Source organism: Notamacropus eugenii, chromosome 6 (genome assembly GCF_028372415.1).
Source record: "Notamacropus eugenii isolate mMacEug1 chromosome 6, mMacEug1.pri_v2, whole genome shotgun sequence".
Lineage (NCBI taxonomy): Eukaryota > Metazoa > Chordata > Mammalia > Diprotodontia > Macropodidae > Notamacropus > Notamacropus eugenii.
The window spans coordinates 295,946,774-295,965,615 of NC_092877.1; the positions used below are offsets into that span (position 1 = coordinate 295,946,774).

Sequence of the window (18,842 nt, forward strand, 5' to 3'; positions counted from 1 at the left end):
TGCTGGGTAATAATTTTTATTATAACCAGAAAGTCAAAAAAAAAAGCAACTCTAGAGATTTTGAAGTGTGAACAAACTTCTTTCATTTCCTTGAACCTTAAATTTCTCAGTGCTTTAAGATACATGGTTTTTGGAATCTTTGAGAAAGCAAGCTGAGAAGAAAGTTAGGTCTGTCAAACAACAATCTGTAACGTTAAGGTTATATCATAAGCATTACAGGATTTAAAGCTGGTAGGGATCTGAGAAAACACCTAGTCAAAACTTCTTCAATTAACAGGTGAAGAAACTAAGGTTCAGAGAAGGATATCTTGATTAAAATCCCCCAGCTAATTAGTGGCAAAAATTTAGTGTAAAATCAAGGACTTGTAATGCCACTCCAACACTCCATACTCTACCATATTGCCTCTGTGGCTACATGTAAAAGGTAATTAGAGAACTTCAAAAGTCCCAAAGGCTCACATCCCTGAAAACCCATCAGACTGGTCAGAGAATCTCCGGATTACCTATTACACAGAGAAATTCAAAGGCATTGAAGCTCCTCATTTTCGTGAACTCTCCAAATATTTTCATTTCTAGATTATTTCAACTATGAGCAAAAGATATTGAGTAATCCTTTAAAGCGCTCAGGGTAACAAAGTCATGTGTGGTATGTCACAGCTTTTATTTCAATCCACAGAAAATAGAGAAGGCACAAAAGACTCCGAAGCTCCAAAGTAGATACAAAAATCAACCAAACAAATATATAAAGCTCTCATAGTCGTTTATAAATTCCCCTCCAAAGGAAATTGAACTTGGAGTTGCCAGCAGGGCGGCATCCTGACGCTTTGGTGAGTTGCCCACATGCACCACCCTTTCTTATGGCTTAAGAGCAGTCAGGGTCCTTTCTACCCCTGCTACCTCATCCCCCCAATAGTTTTTGCTTCAGGTGAAAAAAAATCTCCAAGTACTGCTGTATTCCTGATGGAACCTTCAAAATACAAAAGGACATGAAGAATATTAGAGTGTTCGTTAGCAGAAAGGGACAAGAAGAAAGACTGACCACCAAAAGGAGGAAGCATTACACAGGTGTGCCCTGAGTGAGACCATAATAACCTTTACATACAAGGAACCATTGCCTCAAGGAGAATTTTTTTCTTTGTACAATGCATATTTTAATAGTGTTTTGCATTTCACAAGAGCTTTCTTCACAATAATTCTGTAATGTCTGGAGAACAAGTAGTATTATTCCCATTTCACAGGTGATTTTTAGAAAAGTTAAGTGACTTGTTTGATTAGAACTTAGTAGAAGAAACTGTGACCCAGAATCAACCCAGTCTGACAATCAAGGAGATAACTCTTCAGGCCCACCTTGGAGCTTCCCTAAGGGCACATGAGACAAAGCCCATGGATGGAAAATGGGAAAGATGGGCCTCAGAGAGGGACTCTCCAAGTTCTACAATAAAGAAAGGAAGGGAACCAGCTACTGCCAATAACCCTGTTTTACATTCCTTACTTTTGAGGGTGGGTCCCTGGGAAAGTTTCTTGCTTTGGACTATAGTAAAGGTCTTGATTGTGGTACAGTGGAATGAGCCTGACTTCTGGAGTCCAAGAACCTAGTTCAAATCCTTGCTTTCACATTTACCCCATCTGTGACCTTGGACAAGTTACTTATCCCTAACCTCAATTTCCTGCTCTATAAAAAGTAGAGGCTGGACCAAGTGGCCTTTGAGATCCTTTTATCCTCTGGGTATATGATGTTGACACACTAAAGAACCTGGAAAAGATGACTGTGTTACACAGTCAACAGCAACTGCATCACAGCTCACATGTCTAGATTCATTTCCTATTCTCTTAAAAAGGTCTGTGTCACAGGTTATAGGTCTCTGATAATCATTTTTTTAAAAACTATAAAACTTTATAATCATCAAGAAGGACAAATAATCAAATAAACTCAAAAAATAAAAAATAAAATCATATCTAAAACAACAAACTGCCAAATATTTATAATTTGTTAAAAGGAAATATGTGAAACCAAACTTTTAAAAAATGATAATTTAATGCCTCCTTTGGGGAGCTTCCCCAGTAGTTCACACTCACAGGTTGGGTTTCCCAGAAAGTATCTGGTCTCACTCATAGAGTTCAAAGGTAACCCTACTAGACTGTATTTCCAACATTGGACACTTGAGTCCCTACCTGCGTGCTTCTTATTAGCAACCAGTCAATAGTTTCAATTAGCTCTTATCAAAGGCATTTACTCAAATGGCAACTTAAGAACAATTGTCACTGAGCTCCCTCCTAAAACAAATCCTATGGGGCATTTTGCCACAAATACACACAGGAATACACACATAGGAAAAGTTGTCTCAGACTTAAAATACAATGAAGCCCACATGCAGGCTATATATGTGGCAAAGGGTAGCTCACAACTCCTAGACTTAAGGGCCTGCAAGTCTGTTCTGTCTTCCTGGAGCCTTCAGCATCTCCAGTGTTCCTTTTTGCCATAAGGATCCGATTTCCTGAAGCTTCTCTCCTTCCTTGGGTGTCTCTTGACTAAACTGACTCAATCTTGACTAATCTGACTAAACTCTGCTTGTGTCTCTGCTTTCTCTCCTGTCAGCCACTGTCACTCTCGTGGATATCATAACCATCACTTTGCAGGCTTCCCAGGATATGCAGACATTTTACAATTCACAAAGCCTCCTGCATCTTCCATCTTGGGATACTCATTAAGCTAAAATCAGGAAAGAACAAAGATAATGAGGTGGCCTTGTGTTCATAATCTCATTTGCAGCTCCCCATGCCCCACCTAACCAACTCTTAGGATCAAGTGGAAGGATTGATGGATGACTCAGGGACTTACAAAAGCAAACTTCTGGTCTCTTAGAGTGCTTCTCTGTACTTTTGAATTTGTAATTTAATTTGTTTCATGTTTTGAGCCTCATGAGCCTGAGGGCTTGTAATAATGAACCGTTAGATGTCCTTGAGAGAGTGCTAGGTAACAACATCCTTGAGTTCCACAAAGGTGTTTGGGAGCAATAAGGCAGAGAAGCGAAAGGTCTCCAGGAGGTACCCAGTCCCTTCATGTCAGGGGGAACTCTCTGTAGTATACAGTAGTACTGTATACTGCTTTATACAGTAGTATAGTCCTAGTCCACACTCTGTATGTGTTGTGATTCTGCTTTGTTTCACTTCATAGACATCTCATAGTTTTGTGTTCTTCACAGTTGATATTTTATGGCATACTTTATGCCATAATATTCCACTACACTGATAAATCACTACTCAGTCATTCCCCCATTGTTACTCACATAGGTTAGCTCTAATTTAAATATATATGTATATGTGTGTGTGTATATACATGTGCGTATACTTACATACTTCTCTCTGTCTCTCTCTCTCTCTGTCTATAAAATAAAGTCCCGAACAATCTTTTTGTACAGGTGGGTCTTTTTTTCTTCCAGTAATATTTTTAGGCTGTAGTTCTAATAACATGATCACTCAGTGAAAGGGTACGATCAGTTTTGTAACTTTGACTGCAAATTGCTAGATTGCTTTCCAGTTGACCTTTGGCTTTGTTTTCCTTTCTACGCAGTCATAATCATTGTGTACACTGTTCTGCTGGTATTGATTTACATTTGCATCCCTGAGAATCATGGCTATAGAGCTGGCGAGGACCTCAGAGCCCACCAAGTCCAACCCTCTCATTTTACAAATGAGGAAACTGAGGCCCTGGGAGGTGAAATGATTTGCCCAGACTCTCATAGGTAGTAAGGATCATAGGTGGAATCTGAACCCAGGTGTCTCCAGTATTCTTCCAACGTAGTATGCTGACTTTATGTAAGTCTTTCTGGACTTCCCTGCATTCTTCATATTTAGTACTTTTTTTATAGTTCATAATATTCCAACTGATGAATTGACTAGGACACTGAGAGGTATAGTGGTGGTGCTAGTGGTAATGGTAGTGGTATTAATAGTAGTAATACTAGTAAAACCACAGCTAGCATTTGTATAGTGTTCTAAGGTTTGCAATGGACTTTACAAGTATTATTTCATTAGGGTTAGATCCTCACAATAATTCTGTGAAGTAGGTGCTATTATTCCCATTTTACAAGTGAGGAAACGGAGGCTTAGAGAGTTTAAATAACTTGCCTAGCATCACACAGGTGGCATGTATCATAAGTCGAACTTCAATCCTAAATTGCATTATGCCATTATGTTGAATCTCTAGCACACCGTATTTTATACTAATACACTACAATTTATTCAGCTATTCTTTATTTGTTGGACATCATAGGTTGTTTCCAGGTTTTTGTTACTGTTATAATTAAAGTAGCTATGAAATAGCTTTGTACAAATAGATCCTTTTTCCTTTTTATGAATTAAGTTTTTTTCTTCTTTATTATGAACTGAACAAATGTGAATGTTTCCACATGCAAAGAATAGAGAAAGAGGATGGCATTACTTGGAACTGTGAGTCTGTATTTCAGATAGTTTATTTTATATGCATATGTATGGGCATTTGTGTGTGTGTATATATATATGTATACTGTCTGTCTGTCTACCAACATTAATGTACTTGTCTGAGTTACCTGAATTTCATTCCGCTTTATTCTGTATTCTTTAAATGTTTCATTGACATTTTTTCTTTTCTTTTGCATCACTTTAATTATTCTTATACTACCCTCAGCTTCCCCAACAAAAGCTCTATTTTTTAACAAGTAAGTGTAGTTAACCAAAAATTCACACATTAGTTATGTTTGAAAAATACATCTCATTCTATACCTCTAGTCCATCACTTCTCTGCCAAGAGGTAGAAAGCATGCTTCATCATCAGTCTAATACAGACATTATTGGTCAATACATTGATCAGAATCCTTAAGCCATTCAAAGCTTTTTTTCCTTTTTGTCATATTGTTGTGCGCATAATTCTATTGATTTCACTCTGCATTATGTCATTTGGGTCTTCCCAAGTTTCCCTAAAACTATTCCTTTACTCATAACATTTGTCATCATAATTCATATGCTCTAACTTGTTTAGGTGTCCCATAACTGATAGTCTTATTTGTATCCCCAATAGTTAGCATAGAGCTCTGAACATAAGAGGACTTGATAAATGCTTTTCATTCATTCAGTCTTTGGTACAACAAAAAAATGCTGCTATAAATATTGTTATGTATTTGGGTCCTTTCCTTCTGTCTTTGATCTCTTTAGGATCTCTTCCTCCTCCCAGGAAAGTTCATTTTTCCTTAAAAACTAATAAGGCATTTCTGGAGTTTTGGTTGGTTTGAGAGATTAAGGTTTCAGAGTGATGACATCACTTTCTGGTCATCTGAGTTCAAAGCAGCTCCAGGAGCACCCTGATGTTTGGCTGATGCATAAGGATAAGTAACTCAGGCAAAGGAGTGTCATTCAGCTGAATCAACTTGAAGTGACCTCAGTGTCTATCTTCCTGCTATTGGTAAGTAAACCACTTTTTAATAACTGTGAAATGTTTCATTTTATTTCAGTATCAAACCTAAATTGCAAGGGGATTAGCCTGAATTAGATCCAGCTCAGAACTGATATATGCCAGGGACTGGTATCACTGACTCAAAGAGAATGCAAAATGTAATGACTTTTTTGCAGATAGTTCCAAATGCCCAATGTACAGTTCTACCAACAGTGTGTTAATGTGCCTGTGTGTCAGAGTTCATATTCCTTCTAACATTCCTGCTTTCCCTATTTTTAAAATAATATCTGGGAGAGCAGAGCCAAGATGGCAGAGTAATAGCACAGACCTTCTAGAGTGCTGCCCCCAAGCCCAGCCAAATATCTGTAAAAAAAGGCTCTAAACAAATTCTGGAGCTGCAGAACCCACAGAATGACAGAGTGAAGCAAATATCCAGCCCAAGACATCCTAGAAGGTTGTTGGGAAGTGTGTGTCATGCCGCACTGGGAGCAGAGTGCGGTTCAGCGTGGATCGCATAGGTAGGACCTGAGCAGTCTATGGGGAGATTGAATCTTTCACACCTGTAGTGGTTTCCAGATTCACCCCAAAATGCTGAGGATAAATTGGAAGGTCAGTGGGAAAAGCCTGTGGAACCAGTGCAGGAGAGTGGAGTGGTCAGGCCCTAGCACCAGAATGAAAAAAGGGCAGGGGGGAGGAACCTGTGGCAGCCACAGCAGCAGCAGGGACAGCTGCAACCACTGTTTCTGGATCTCTAGGACCACAGATTGTGGAGGTATCGAATGGTTGACAGTACACCCCCCCACCCCCACTGGAAGTAGAGAACTACCTTGACAAAGAGCTCAGAAGTCAAGTAAATGGCTGGTGAAATGAACAAAAACTGGAAAAAGAATCCGACTATAGAATCTTACTTTGGTGACAAGACCAAAGCTCTTCCATGCAAAAGCTCCCAGAAAAACATGAATTGGTGTAAGGCCATGGAAGAGGTCAAAAGGATTTTGAAAATCAAGTAAGAGAAGTAGAGCAAAAATTGGGAAGAGAAATGAGAGCAATGCAAGAAAATCATGAAAAACAAGTCAACACCTTGCTAAAGGAGACCTAAAAAATGCTGAAGACAATAACACTTTAAAAAATAGACTAACCCAAATGACAAAAGAGACCCAAAAAGTCAATGAGGAGAAGAACGCCCTAAAAAGCAGAATTGGCCAGATGGAAAAGGAGGTCCAAAAGCTCACTGAAGAAAATAATTCTTTAAAGATTAGAATGGGGCAGATGGAAGCTAATGACTTTATGAAAAATCAAGAAATTATAAAACAAAACCAAAGGAATGAAAAAATAGTAGATAGTGTGAAATATCTCACTGGAAAAACAACTGACCTGGAAAATAGATCCAGGACAGACAATTTAAAAATTATGGGACTACCTGAAAGCCATGATCAAAAAAAGAGCCTACACATCATCTTTAATGAAATTATCAAGGAAAACTGCCCTGAGATTCTAGAACCAGAGGGCAAAATAAATATTGAAAGAATCCACTGATCACCTCCTGAAAGAGATCCAAAAAGAGAAACTCCTAGGAATGTTGTGGCCAAATTCCAGAGTTCCCAAGTCAAGGAGAAAATATTGCAAGCAGCTAGAAAGAAACAATTCGAGTATTGTGGAAATACAATCAGGATAACACAGGATCTGGCAGCTTCTACATTAAGGGATCAAAGGGCTTGGAATATGATTCCAGAAGTAAAAGGAGCTATGATTAAAACCAAGAATCATCTGTCTAGCAAAACTGAGTATAATACTTCAGGGGAAAAATGGTCATTCAATGAAATAGAAGACTTTCAAGCATTCTTGATGCAAAGACTAGAACTGAATAGAAAATTTGACTTTCAAATACAAGAATCAAGAGAAGCATGAGAAGGTTAACAGGAAAGAGAAATCATAAGGGACTTACTTAAGTTGAACTGTTTACATTCCTACATGAAAAGATAATATTTGTAACTCTTGAAACTTTTCTCAATATTTGGGTAGTTGGAGGGATTATATACATACATACATATATATATATATATATATATATATATATATATATATATATATATATATATATATATATATGGACAGAGGGCACAGGGTTAAGTGGAATAGGAAAGGATGATATCTAAAAAAAATAAAATTAAGAGGTGAGAGAGGAATATATTGGGAAGAGAAAGGGAGAAATGAAATGGGGCAAATTATCTCTCATAAAAGAGTCAAGAAAAAGCTTTTTCAATGGAGGGGAAAAGGGGGGGAAGTGAGAGGGAAAAAGTGAAGCTTACTCTAATCACATTTGGCTTAAGGAGGGAATAAAATGCACACTCAATTTGGTATGAAAATCTCTTTTACTACAAGAAAGTAGGGGAGAAGGGGATAAGTGGGGTGTGGGGGGATGGTAGAAGGGAGGGCAAATGGAAGGAGGAGGTAATTAGAAGTAAACACTTTTGGGGAGGGAGGTCAAAAGAGAGAACAGAATAAATGAGGGACAGGATAGGATGGAGGAAAATATAGTTAGTCTTTCACAACATGACTTTTATGGAAGTCTTTCACATAACTACACATGTACACCCGATATTGAATTGCTTCCCTTCTCAGTGGGGATGGGTGGGGAGGGAGGAAGAGAGAGGAGTTGGAACTCAAAGTTTTAAAAACAAATGTTAAAAATTGTTTTTACATACAACTGGTAAATAAGAAGTACAGGTAATGCGGTATAGAAATCTATCTTGCCCTACAAGAAATAGAGGAGATGGGGATAAGGGAAGGGAGGGGTGTGATAGAAGGGAGAGTAGATTGGGAGAAGGGGTAATCAGAATGCATGGTGTCTTGGAGTGGGGGTAGGGGATAGATGGGGAGAAAATTTGGAACTCAAAATCTTGTAGAAATGAATGTTGAAAACTAAAAATAAATTAATTAATTAAATTAAAATAATATCTGGAATCTGAGGAGTGTGAGATAGAATCTCAAAATTGTTTTAATGTGTATTTCTCTTGCTATTAGTTATTTGGAGCATTTTTTTGTCTTCCAGGTAATAGCTTACTTTTCTTCTTTTGAGAACTGCCTGTTCATATCCTTTGACCACATACCATTTGGGTAATAACTCTTATTCGAATTATTTCCTTATATATCTTGTATATCAGGCCTTTATTAGAGAAATTTGTCTCAAAATTTTTTCAAAGTTGTTTTTCTCTTCTTATTCTAACTATATTGATTTTGTCTGGACAAAAGACTTTTAACTTTATGTAATTAAAATTGTCCATTTGACCTCCTATAATTCTTTCTATTCCTTGTTTGGTTAAGAATTCTTCCACTAAAGTAAAAATGGGTACATAATTTAGACACAAAAGGTGATACCATTAGCAAATTAGAAGAGTATGAAATAGTTTACCTGTCAGATCTATAGAGAAGGGAAGAATTTCTGACCAAACAAGAGATAGAAAGTATTACAAGATGTAAAATGGATGATTTTGATTATGTTAAATTAAAAAGATTTTCCACAAATGAAACCAATGCAGCCAAAATTCGAGGGAAAGTTGGAAAAAAATTGTTTTTACAACAGATGTCTCTGATAAAGACCTCAGATCTATAGAAAACTGAGTCAAATTTATAAGAAGACAAGTCATTCCCCAATTGATAGTCAAAGGTAGCATATGAAAAGGCAGTTTTCAAACAAAGAAATAAAAAACTGTCTATAAGACATGTGAAAAAATTCTCTAAATCACTATTGATTAGAGAAATGCAAATTAAAATAACTCTGAGGTATCTTGTCACATCTATCAAATTGGCCAATATGACAGAAAAGGAGAATGATAAGAATTGGAGAGGATGTGGAAAGACTGGGACACTATTGAGTTGATGGTAGAATTGTGAACTGATCTAATTATTCTGGAGAGCAATTTTGATCCATGTCTGAAGGGTATAAATCTGTGCATACCCTTTGATCCAGCAATCTACTATTAGGTCTGTATACCAAGAAGATTTTTTTAAAAAAGGAAAAGGACTTATACATCCACACATACATACAAACATACATATATGAAAATATTCAAAGCAGCTCTTTTTATAGTGGCAAAGAATTGGAAATTGGGGAATGGCTGAACAAATTGTGATATATGATTGTAATGAAATACTATTGTACTATAAGAAATGATGAGCAAGGTGCTCTCAGAAAAAAAAAATGGAAGGACTTACATAAACTGCTGCAAAGTGAAATAAGGAGATGAAGGAAAACATTGTACACAATAACTACAATACTAACATGATCAACTTTTAATGACTTAGCTCTTCTCAGCAATACGATGATCCAAGATAATGACAAAGGACTCATGATGAAAAATAATATCCATGTCCAGAGAGCAAACTGATGGATTCTGAATGTAGATCAAAGCATATTACTTTTCACTTTCCTTTTTTTATGGTGGTTTTTTTTTTTGGGAGGGAGGTCTGGTTTCTTTCACAACATGACCAATATGGAAATATGTTCTATATGATTGCACATGTATAACCCATATCAAATTGCTTGCCTTCTCAATGAAAAGAGAGAGGTAGGAGAAGTGGGAGAGAATTTGGAATTCAAAATTAAAAAAAATATTAAAATTTTTTTAATATATAATTGGAAAAAATAAAATATTATTACAAATTTTTTGAAAAAGAATTCTTCCTCTATCCATATTTGTGAATTTCTTGCTCCTCTGATTGTGATGTGAACTTTTATATCTAGGTCATGTACTCATTTAAAGCTTATTATGGCATGTGAAGTGAATGTTTAATCCTAATTTCTGCCAAAATGCTTTCCAATTTTCCTAGAAATTTTTGTCAGATAGTTAGCTCTTATCCCAAGAGTTGAGATCTTTAGGTTTATTAAACATTATGTTATTATGTTTATTTGTTTATGAATCTTATGATCCTAATGTGTTCTACCAATCAACTTTTCTATTTTTAAACCAGAACTGAATAGTTGATGCTCTGTGGTATGGTTTGAGATCTGTTAGTGCTAGACTGCCTTCCTTTCAAATTTTATTCATCACTTACTTTAACAGTCTTGATCTTTTGTTCCTCCAAATGAATTATGTTATTAATTTTCTAACTCCATAAAGTTTGATTAATATGGCATTGACTAAGTAAATTAATTTCAGTAGTGTTATCATTTTTATTATGCTACCATAAAGAATTTCTTTCTACTTATTTGTCTTCTTTCATTTTTGTGAAGAGTGTTTTGTAGCCATACTAATATATTTCCTGTGTCCACATACAGGTTGTCCTCTGTATCTTTTATACACTCTGTAGTTATTTTGAAAAGAATTTCTTTTTCTGTCTCTTCCTGTATATTTTATTAGTAGCATACATAAAGGTTATTTGTGACTTTATCTTATATCCTTCTACTTTATTGAAGTCTGTTTAATTTTTAGTTGAAACTCTAGGGCTCTTTTAAGTAAACCATCATAGCATCTGCAAAAAATGATTGTAGTTTTGCTATTTGTTTCTGTAGTGCCAGGGAGATGATAGGGCACAGACACACGGTTTTACTTAGTTTAACACTTCATTATCTGCCTCTTACTTGTCCTGGGATGAGGGGTTGATCAGGGAGTAACTCTCTTCTCTTCCCCCCTTCCCCCCTCTGCCCACCACATGCATGTATAAAAAGGACTTGAACTATGTTCCAAGATCCCCTTCAACTCTAAATCTATGAGACTATGACTTTTCTTCCTCCTCTTCTCATTTATTTATTTTCTTTTAAAAATATGTTTTATTGGTATCTTTTATACAGGCTAAATTCTCCTTTCCATTCCTTCCTTTTCCCCTCATAGGGAATGATCCCATATAACAAGAATTCTAAAAAGAAAAGAAAAAGAGGAAGAAGGGAATGGATCAATAGTTTGAAAAATTTGACCATATATGAAATATTCTACATATGTGAACTCCACCCCTACCTCCCCTTTCTCTTTCAGTTTAAAACCTTCTTAATTAGATTTGCAAAATTCAAGCAAATACATTTTTACCAGCCATTGCTAGGTTTACTTCATCCCTAGCCAGAAACCCATCATTCCTATATTTTGAGCATTGTCCTTCTATAGATTCAAAAATCAAATAATTTGAGATTTGCAGATATAGTAACTGCTTATAAAAATTCCCTATTTATAAAAGTAGAACTAGTCATTGCTCTGCAGCAGAGAATATGAGGAATGTGGAGCTGTGGTTCGCAGATATTAATTTCATAAAGTTTACAGCTTACTGTAACCCCAGATCCCAAAGTCTCATCACCATGATTTTATGTTTGCTGTGAAGATACAATTACCCAACTTATCACTGCTAAGCCTTTTGCCAAGAGATCTTCAAGTGCGGGACATGCTTTCATTCCATTCATAGTATCTCATGCTTGTGCTATTTCCATGATATCTTCAGACAATAAAGGACAGAGTGGTCCATGAACAAAGTGACCTAGTAATTTTCAAGGCTAGCATTGCTGTTATCCAATGTGGATGATACTTTGTGGTTTTTTTAAAAAATTTATTTATTTTTAGTTTTCAACACTCACTTCTGTAAGATTTTGAGTTACATAGTTTCTCATCTCTCCCCTCCTCCCACCCCAAGATGGCATGTAATTTGATATAGACTCTACATATACATTCATATGAAGCCTTTTTTCACATTTGTCATATTGTACAGAAGAATTAGAACCAATGGGAGAGATCATGTGGAAGAAGAAACAAACCGAGAGAGAGAGAGAGAGAGAGAGAGAGAGAGAAAGAGAGAAAGAGAAAGAAAGAGAAAGAAAGAGAGAGAGAGAAAGAAAGAAAGAGAAAGAGAGAGAGAGAGAGCAAATGATATCTGCATTCAGACTCCATCGTTCTGCATTTTCCATCATGAGTCTTTCAGAGATGTCTTAGATCTTTGCATTGCTAAGAGCTAAGTCTATCAAAGTCAGTCATTGCACAACGTGGCTATTACTGTGTACAATGTTCTCCTGGTTGCTCACTTCACTCAGCAGCAGATGGTATTTTCAAGTGCCCATCTTTTCCTAGGGATGACATATTTCACAACTGGAATAGCCAGATGATCCCTTTCTTCAGCACTTTTAAGCTTACATTTGAAGAAGACACAAAGTTGTTTTTTTTTCCTTTTTGAGTCTGGACCAGTAGTTTTATCTCTGTGGGTGATCTCCATTTTTTTGTTGCAAATGAGCTATTTTCTATAATTTAGAGCTTTAAAGAATTGATGGGAGTGGAGGGAGGAAGAGATGTAGTGACTTGCCCGTGGTCACCCAGATAAACTTTGTCAGGGGTAGGATTTGAACCCAGGTTTTTTGACTCCAAGGCTGATCCCCTACCCTTCATACCACATTGACTCACATAGCTATATAAAAATGGCCAAGCAATTCACCTTTAAAAATAAGAGTATTTTTACCATTGGTGCTCATGGTGTTCCACTTCAAATAAGCCTTCATAATGGACATGCTAAAGGAAGCCTATTTATTTATTTATTCAGGACTTCTTTTTTCTTTATAAAGATGGAAAGTATTCAAAAGGTCAAAAAGTACAAAAGCATTCACTGTGAATGAATCAGTAACTTTCAGATAAGGGTATAGTTATCCCTTTTCAGGGAAGTTGGCAAAATAAAGATGGTGGTAAAGACCACCATCCAGGTGCCTGGAAAATGAAAAGCAAAAATATTCAAGTTCCCAAAGACACAGAAGACTGTAGATCCCAACTATTTCAGTGGTGACCTATCTAGTCATTATTTGTCTGCTCTGCAGGACAAGCTTGGCATTGATTCACTCCATGAGGAATTTATGTCCTTGTTACTAAAGCCATCATGACAGCAAGGATTGACCTTGACCTGTGGAGGAAGGACAAAGCTTGCCAGGGAAATCACATACCTCATTTTTCTTCACTCCCAATTAACAATAAAGCATGCACATGAGGCCTCGGAATGTTAGATGTGGCTGTTGCCTGACCTGATCTTACCTAGTAGGTCAATTAATTGTTAGCTGATTCATTTATTTATTGAGTACACACTAAATTCAAAGCATACTTTAAAACAAGTTTTTATTTTTAGTGTTACTTTTACCTTTTACTTGTATATCAAAGTCAGTTCCCTTTGAATCAGTATCTTACCTCTTTCCTCCCCACTCCTCTCCCATCTCCCAGCCCCCCTCCAGCAAACCCTTCTTTATAACAAAGAATAACAAAAACATTAAGCAAAACCAACTGCCACTTCGACCTTGTCTGATGGTATGTATTACATTCTAAATTCATGGTTTCCTCTTTCTCTACTGAAAGAAGTCAGGAGTGTTTCATTTTCAGTTTTCTAGAACCAAGATCATAACTTAAATTAATCACAGTTGGACTCAGAGAACATTTTAAACTGAAAACTGTTACTAGTATTGGGTAGATAGGTATGCCTATAGCTTCAGGAGTTCTTAGCCTGGGTCTGAAAATTTGCTTAAAAAAATAATTTGATAACCATATTTCCTCCTTAGAGATTCATTCCTTTAGGTTCCAAATAAAAACCTACGTTAAAATGCAAATACTTCTGGCTACATGACAAAAGAAACTAACACCCTCAGGCGTCAGAGATTTATCAGATTTAGGAATGTGGGGCTACCTAAAATCAGAGATAACCTTGAGAATGGGGAGAGGTGAGAGAGAGGAAGACACAGAAAAAAGGAAAAGGTTCAGAAAGGAGAAGTGGAGAACGTTAAAGATCAACAAAAGTAAGAATTGTGCCTCATGTTTAAGACTTTAGCGTTTGTATAGTGCTTTGTGAATTGCAGAGTACTTTACAAATATCTCATTTGAGCTGGACAACAACCTGAGAGGTAGGTGCTAGTCTTATCCCCATTTTACAGAAAAGGGAACTGAGGCATGGAGAGGTTAAGTGACTTGCTGAGTCACACAGCTAAGTATCTGAGGTTGTATTTGAACTCAGCACTTCCCGAATTCAATTCCAAAGCTCCATTAATTGTGCCACCTAGAGAGCAAACTCATGGAGTAGACTGAGTATTGGAAAAGTCAAGAAGTTGTGTGTTCAAAATCAAACTCACCTGTCTGTTTCTGGCCCTTACCTGCCTCAGTTTCCTCATCTGCATATTGGGATCATAATAGCACCCACTTTCAAGAGTTGTGAGGATTAAATGAGGATTAAATTAAATAAAAAACTATTTTCCTCAATAGTATTTATTTCCCAATTACATATAAAGTATAGTTTTCAGCATTCATTTTTACAAGATTTTGAGTTCCAAATATTTTTCTCCCTCCCTTCCTCCCCTCCCCAAGACAGCAAGCAATCTGATATAGGCTATACATGTACCATCATATTAAATATATTTCCACATTGGTCATGTTGTGAAAGAAGAATCAGAACAAAAAGGAAAAACCACAAGAAAGAAAAAAAAGAGAAAACAGTCTGCTTCGATCTGCAGTCAGACTGCATAGTTCTTTCTCTGGATGTGGAGCATTTTCCATCATGAATCTTTTGGAATTGTCTTAGATCATTGCACTGCTCAGAAAAGCTAAGTCTAACTAAACTGGTCATCTCACAATGTTGCTGTTACTGTGTACAATGTTCTCCTGGGTCTGCTCACTAAATAAGATAACTTTTGTAAATAACTTTGCAAAATTTCAAATGCTGTATAAAGGTGAGCTGTTTTATGATTTGCAATGCACTTTCCTCCCAACAACCACCCAGTGAGAAAGGCAGTGCATGTAATAACGGCCTGAGATGAAGGTGACAGGTGAGTAAATTGAAGCTTAGAGTTACTGAGTCATAAAACTAGCAAGTCTGCTTTGCGGGACCTTTCTCCAGATCATGCTCTTTAATTATAGGTGTTCCACCGGTTTCTGTCCTGGTCTTTCTCTTCTTCTATACTATTTTACTTGGTATTCTCATCAGTTCCTATGGATTTAATTATCATCTCTATGCTGATGATTCTCACATCTATCTTTCCTGCTCTACTCTCTGCTGACCTCCAATCTCTTATCTCCAACTGCCTTTCAGATATCTCACAGTGGATGTCCAGTACACCCCTTAAAATCAACAGGTCCAAAATTAAACTCATTCTATTTTCCTCTAAACCCTCCCTACTTCCTAAGTCAAAGGCAACACTATCCTTCCAGTCCCTTAAGCTTGAAACCTAAATGTCATCCTCACTATCTCTCAACCCCCTCACTCCCATATCCAATTTGGTTGCCAAGGCCTGTCAGTATTGACTTTGTAATATCTTTGAAATGTACCCCGTTCTCAGACACTCACCAGTCTGGTACAGCCCCTCATCACCTCACACGTGGATTACTGCAATAGCCTGCTGGTGGATCACCGACCTCAAGTATCTCGCCATTCAAGCCATTCAAGTCCATCTTCCATTCAGCCACCAAAGTGATTTTCCTAATTTCAAAAGTCTGACCCTATCACCTTCCTACTAAATAAACTCCCTTGGCTCCCTATTGCCTCCAGAATCAAATACAAAATGTTCTGTTTGGCCCTAAAAGCACTTCATAACCAAGCCCCTTCCTATCTTTTCAGTTTGTTTTACACTTTATTCCCATCCACATGCTCTTTGAGCTAGTGAAATTGACTACTTCAATGTTTCATCAATAAGATACTGCATTTCTGCGCTGCATCTCTTGGCTTCAGGCACTCTCTCTAGATGTGCCCTGTGCTTGGAAGGCTCTACCTTCTCTGCTCTGACCACTGACTTCTCTGGCTTCCTTTAAATCCCAGCTAAAATCCCATACTTTTTGATAAGCCGTTCCTAGCCCCTCTTCATACTAGTTCCTTTTCTTTAAGTATCTCCCATCTATCATGTATATAGCTTGCTTTGTATGAATTTGTTTACATATTCATTCCCCATTAGATTGTAAACTGGAGTTCAGGGACTGTTTTTTGTCTCTTTTTGTAATCCCAGGGTCTAGCATAGTTCCAGGCACATAGTAGATATTTAATAAATGTTTCATAGCTGATTGATTATTCCCTCTAACTGCCTGTTTCCCAGTTTGTCATTGGTTCTGATCTTCTATGCAGTAGATATCTTTCTTGAGTAGGCTATTGTTATGACTTTCACTTTCTGGCTTTTTTGTTTCCATTTTAATAAGCATTAATAAGTTGGGTTTAAGTGTTGAGGTTTAGGGGTGCTGGGACCCCAAAATAGCGACACATGGGTCCAGGTTGAATGAATTCAACCCAAGCCTTCTTTCAGCCAAAGAAAAAGTTTATTAAAGATCTGCCATATTGGGTAGACTGTTAAGGAATCTGAACATTTGTAAAGTTAATGTGAGAGGGTGAGATTGAATCTGAGGGCCTTAATGGAGGCAAAATGGATCTTATATACAAAGACTGAGGGAGGGATCTAGGGGTAGTCAAGTAATCTGGGGTGACTAGAGAAAGAGTCTAGGGAGGATCTTGATGGGAGTGGTCAGTAGGCTGGAGTGACTAGAGGTCAGAGGCCAGGAAGCAAGGAAGCAAGAGAATGTAGTTTTAAATGGGATCAAGGGTGGGAAGTAGCTGAAGGCATCCAAAGATAACAGAAAATGGAGGGCTAGACTAGGTTAAGGGAAACAGAACTGGGCAGATCTAGTGGGAAGATTCAAGGAGAGTTCTAGGGACTTCCCAGAGCCTGTCCACCATCATAAGCACATAATTTAATTTAGATACTGCTCTTCAAAAAATTATGGTTTAATTATTTTTGTTCTTGTTCTACATTCAGGTCTATCTCAACAATACATTAGGAGGAAAACAAATTCCTACATTATTGGATTCCAAAATATATCTCATTGCACATCATGAATCCATTATTATCTCTCCCTTAGGAAGCGAGTAAACTTACTTCATCACCAGTCCTCTGCAATCATGTACCAGTGTTTTTTGGCACCACATTTATTTACTTTGCTTTATAGACTAATGAAAGTATTCTCTTGCTTGCTTTTAGAATTCTTTGCTGCAATTGTTTTTGCAATCGTAATACTGAACTGCATCTGGGATTGACTGGACAATATGACCTGGGCAGATAATCCCCCCTTTTAGGAAATTTGTCTACACTAAACACACACACACACACACACACACACGCACACCATGAATACAGAAAAGAGCAAAAAACAGTGTTTTTTTTTAAAAAAGGAAGTTACAACCAAACACTAGACAAAGGTACCTTTCTATTTCCTGGTTATGGTGATGGTGGTAATCTTCACGGTATTGCGATGCATCAGTAGGCAAATGGTAAGAGAGGAAATGAAGTCGTTTCAAAGTGTTTCTAATTGACAGGTTAAAGGATACATTGCAAGGACACTGGGATTCTGGTGACCTAGTTGCTGCCATTAACTCGCTGTATGATCTCAGCAAAGTAACAAGATCTTTTTGGATCTCGGTTTCCTTTGTACGATGAAGAAACTGGGCAGTTGTTCCTTTCAGCTCCATTAGAATGTAATAAAGAGGAATAATATCTTTCTCAAGCACATTCCATTCATTCCATCATCTTGTAAATCCTTCAGCAACAAAACAAACCAAATCACCTTTTGCTTTGTTATGTTGCTGAATAGGAAAAAACATACTAATGATTTTTAATGCCCCTTTCCATCTCCTCTCTATATTCTTGGAATAGTTTTATTTTCTGTTTCAGTATGTCCAGCCACCGGGAAGGTTCCTCCACCCCTCTGAAAACCCCAGGGGCTCGCACAGGACCGAACCGATCCGAGACACAGTGGTCCTTAAGATCTGTTAGGTGCTAGGAACTGGTAGTTTCCTCCTCCGCTAAAAAAGGAAACGGAGAACACAGGCAAGAGCGCTCGTTCTCTCTTCATTTGGGGGATCGAATCAAGGGTCCTGCCACCTCGCCCGGTCTCCGACCTGGAAAAAATCAGCTAATCCCACCCCCTAATTCAGGAGGTGAGGAAACTCCTGGACAGAGAGGGGAAGTTAAGGATACGGCGGTGGCAAGCAAGACGCTGAGCTAGGACACAAGCGCTCATACTTTGGCTCTCCAGCCTGGGCTCTTTCCACAGCACCACGTTACTTCCTGCTACGACACCTCCCCCCTCTCCGCAAACGTAGGGGAACTTGGGGGCCGCCTCAAAGAGCTTGCTCCCCTAAAACGGCCCCTCGGCATTGAGAGGTTGGACTAGGTCAACCCCAGATCGAAATCCCCAGATCTCCCCGGGGCCCCATTCCGCAGCGGAGGAAGAAAATGAGGTGTTTGTAGTCTTCCCCATCAGACTGTGAGCTCCTTAAGGTCAGGCGCTCCCTTCGCTTTTGTTGGTACTTCCAGAGTTTGGCACAATGTTTGGCACAGAGTAGGTGCTTAATATATGTCGTTGACTTGAAAGAGCCGCGACCAGTGCCGTGGCAGTCTTCCTGTCGCCCCACGGCCCCCAAACCCAAAGCAATAATAATAATTAAA

At 37.8% G+C, this 18,842-nt stretch overlaps 1 protein-coding gene and 1 long non-coding RNA gene across 3 annotated transcripts in view; one reads left to right on the plus strand and one right to left on the minus strand.

The window, feature by feature from the left end:
* Positions 1-18,842, plus strand: part of SLC25A30 (solute carrier family 25 member 30) — a 101,973-nt gene that overhangs the window by 48,392 nt on the left and 34,739 nt on the right. The window lies entirely within an intron of this gene.
* On the minus strand, positions 645-17,764 carry LOC140509572 (uncharacterized). The gene is made up of 2 exons (XR_011968822.1): positions 17,598-17,764; positions 645-967 (listed from the first exon to the last, which is right to left on the minus strand). It is a non-coding gene; the product is annotated as an uncharacterized lncRNA (long non-coding RNA).